This window comes from Aplysia californica, unplaced genomic scaffold (assembly GCF_000002075.1).
Source record: "Aplysia californica isolate F4 #8 unplaced genomic scaffold, AplCal3.0 scaffold00221, whole genome shotgun sequence".
Classification (NCBI taxonomy): Eukaryota; Metazoa; Mollusca; class Gastropoda; order Aplysiida; family Aplysiidae; genus Aplysia; species Aplysia californica.
Window position 1 is genome coordinate 1,031,016 of NW_004797491.1, and position 4,303 is coordinate 1,035,318.

The following is a 4,303-nucleotide window of genomic DNA, read 5'->3' on the forward strand; positions in this document are numbered from 1 at the left end:
GCCGCGGGTGTATCGATACCATCACCGATACCATCACAACGAGGTATTCGCTTAAGCCAGTCGCTGTTCCCCGGACAATTCTTTTCCTGTTTTTAAAAATAGAGTCGCTGTTCCCCGGTGCTCCGGGATGGGTGATAGTAAATTATACCTACGGTGTAAGTTGTAGCTTTCTGTTCAAGAATGGCAGATTTTCAGTGTCACTGCATCTTGCCCTACCACAGTTGTTACAACTCTCACAGTGCACGGGTCTACTTGAGCCATTCAAGTTATTGCTTTTCACTGAGTTTGAGCAATAATTTGAGTCTGTCAGTTCATAATATGAATCATGACACCCAGACTGGTTCTTGTTAGTCGAAATTCTTGTTCTAGGCCCTAATTCCGGACTCTCAAAGCAGGATTTATTTTTTATGATAATGAGAGGGGAATACTATATCATAGACTGAAATACTTAAGTCAAACAAGACTCCAGTACGACACTGAACACTAACATGTTGTTGACTGGATACTCGTGTTCACTCCCTTTTTTAAAGCTGGTTAGCTAGTAATTTTTTTAAAGGAAATATTGCTGGACACCCTGAACATTTTACTATTACTGGTTGGTCGGTCGGTCGGTCGTGGGGAATACACATTTTCCCTTGGAAATACACTTTTTCATATTTCCCAATACTCATTTCGGTTTTCTGTGGTTGGCATCTCTGCGAAAGGAACCCCTCTTTCATTTCACTGGTAAGAATAAGATTGATAAGAATTTTGACAGATTAGATCCAGATCTATGTTTTGAAGAAAATATTCGAAAAGATTAAGAGCTTGGTCTGATCAAAGCCTACTTTTCAGTTAATTGATATCAAATCTAACCACTGCAATTTTGCTTCGTCTTTGTGTTTAAATTAGGCCTACTTACTTAACCATAACAAAATCCAAGCTAGATCTACTAATCTGCAGTATTAATTTAACTCACTTGACAATGACTCACTGATTTAAGATACATGAAACATATTAATATAACAGTATCATCAATCATAATTATTTTTATGGGATGACGATGGATGGGAGCAGCGAAAGATAGGCTCGTGTCTAAAATGCATGATCATGTAAAGTATAGGATATTATATCTAAGCTTATTAGCGATAAAGGAAACCATAGTCATAGTGCGCTTGGTGCTGAGCTTGCTATTTATATGCACAGGGTATAATATGTGTTTGGCACATTTCCTATTGCTCCAATGAATTTAATCAACTCATCACTGCTTCTGTCAGGCAGATCAGTGATGTCTGTTCTTTTTTTAATAACATCATCTATTTTTTAGCTCATAATATGTCTTATAGAACAAATAGTCACTCCGGGTTTTTAAAATATATATAAAGAGCTATCAGCAAGGTTCTGGGCCATGTGAAGTTAAGGTTGACTAGCAGATAGATTTTTTTCACAATGGGCAGGTAATTTCTTTATCAGACAGTGTACTTTTTAATGTTTTGTTTCATTGAATGTTGTCCAAAAACACAATAAGTAAAGGCTTTCGTTTCAGTTATCCCTGCACTGTGTGGAAAAAACAATTGACCAGGCTACAAAACAACATTAAGTTCACTTTTTTAAATTTTTAATGAGTCTGTCCAGGGTTGTCACAGTAGTTTAACGAATGTCTAAAATTAGACTTACTTAAAACAGCAATAGAAGGAGCTTCAGTTTAAGTGCTGTAAATCGTCTACTTTAGTTTTTAAATTCAATATAAACCAAAGTTTAATAAATACAGAAGAAAGCACTGCTTATTTGGTATACTTTAAAAAAATAAATATAACTGAACATAAGACTGAAAAATACAGTTTCCTTTTCAAATGTCACAAGAGAAAGTTTAACTCAATTTTTAAAATACTACATGTATTCATCATTTGATTGGCTGAATTTGCTTTATGAAGAGCTTTTGCCTTCCTACACCTAATGGCAGAAAAACTCTGGAATTTTTTGTTCTATGGCTCATCTTGATTTAATTTAAAGCCAAACTTGGGGAGGAGGGGGGGTGGTATTGGGAGAAGAGAGAGGGTGGGGTGGGGTTCCCATGACACCCACATCTTTTCATACTCCTTTTTAAAAGTTTTATAGGCCCTATACGCTTTGATTCAGTCACTAAGAAATAAACAATTTCGTAGACAAAGTGCTGATGAAGAAATAAAGGGTTTTTTCTTTCTTTTTTTAAAGCCTATATCTCTATCTCTATCTATTTAATAATACATAATTTGTTTGTAGATATAGTTGTAGAAAGAACGCTGTATTATTGCTATGAAGTAACCTAGATAGTACGCCACGGCGCCCATGTAAAAAAAAAATTAACAAGGACCAAGCCTCGCCTATCGCGTATGAGGGAGAGAGAAAACGTGTCTAGCCCATTGCTTTATCTTGAATTCCTTCTCACAGCTCGCCCACTGAAACATGGCGGACGCCGCTGTCGAATGTGGTCATCGCGCAGCAAGACGAGAGAGGGGTGTTCGGTATCTAGTGCCAATAGAGTACATTTATGCCGGTTACCGTGTACGTAGGGCCAGCTCTTTTCGGACTCGAGTTCGATATGAGTTTTATCTATTCGGACTCGTGTCCGAAAAAAAAAGGTTTTGTTTATTCAGACTCAGCTTTCTAATTCTAAGTGAGTTATGTGAGTATAAGGAGGTTACATTATAAAAATGTCGTCAGGGGATTTTACGTAAAATCAGAATTAGAACTAGAATTGCCTCCTAGGACTGTGTAATTGTGTCAAGAGTCAAAAGACTGCACTCTCAACATTGGATCTACCCAATGGCAGTGTCTAAGTACACTAACCGACAACTCAGGGTCTTTCCACCACCAATACAGCATCTTCATTACTTCCACCACCATATGTCTTTCCACATGTTTAATTTTATTTTGTTGTGTGTTATAGTTTTTATGTAATTTTTTTTTTTTATCACAGCGCACAAAACCGACAGCCGTGGCTGGCCTCTTCCCAAAGCAAGCCGAAAGTGCGAGATTGCTACGTGCAGTCTCATTAGTTGACATAATTAACTTTGCCCCCGGCAAGGTCAGCTCAATTAGTCGTTCTGTTCATACTAATGAATCAGGGACGGCCAGTTTAGATAGATCTAGAGCTAGATCTAGTAACTGGATAGTAAAGCTCACGTCTCGACTGTTATCATTATAATCGAAAAAAAAAGTTGGAAGTGGCTATCCTCACCCAGGTTGAGAATAAAAATACGATCGACCTCTCACCCCGGGTGAGACTTGCCAGTGTTGGCTATTCTCCCCCGGTGTGAAACAAGACCTGTTTTTCCTAATTTCGGAATATTGTCTATCGGTGTGGATGATCAAATTGACAAAAGCAAAGAAAAAATTACGTTAGAGCACAAAAGTAAACTAATTTGGTCGTCTACAGAGATACTATGGCTGTTTCACTTTTCGAATCGAGCCGAACTACGGAGGTCACCATTTTGTTTTGCCTGGAAGTTCTCACAAGATCTACTCCTCTCCTCTCTCTTTGAATACTGTCTATCGGCGGTGTGGACGATCAAATTGACCAAAACAAAGTTTAAAAAATAACGTTAAAACACAAAAGTAAATTAATTTGGTCGTCTACAAAGATGCTACGGCTATTTAACTTTTCGAATCGAGCCAAACTACGCGGGTCGCCAATTTGTTTTGCTAGGCTAGGAAGTTCTCGCGCTAGCCTACTCCTCCCTCTTTCTTTCTCTCTCTCTCCACTGCCCATAGACAAAATTGTAACGCTTTTAGGCTAACAATAATAACACAAGAGCGCTGGAACGTTTGTTCACGGCACAGAATTCTAAATTCTGTTTTCACAGTGTAGAATTCTGTGGTTCAGGGTGAACGCAAACTGGGTGAGAATAGCCAAAAGGCTCGCCTGCGCTATTCTCACAATAGAGGTGGCCAAAAAAGTTAGTAAATGCTAGTAATATTTAGGAACACGGGTCACAAGTCGGAACGGACGTCATGCTGGACTCAATTCAGAGTCCGAATATAATTTTGGCCGGCACTATTTCTCCAAACACTCTGAAATCAATCCTTTCCCGCAGATTTCGATATAGATCTAGATCTATAATTATATTATAGGCCTGCCAAAGATTGTTCGTATACAATATGTTTCAATCGGTTCAAAAAATGTCCGAAGTAAATATTTATATAAAAAAATGCTACACATTTCCAAACAGTTTTTCGCTACAGATATGACGTGTTGCCTATGAAGGGTGCTGCTCTTAAACGTAATGTGTTGTGTTCACTGGAGTGCTGTCTATATCTATAGATCTAAGGAGGGTTATTGATA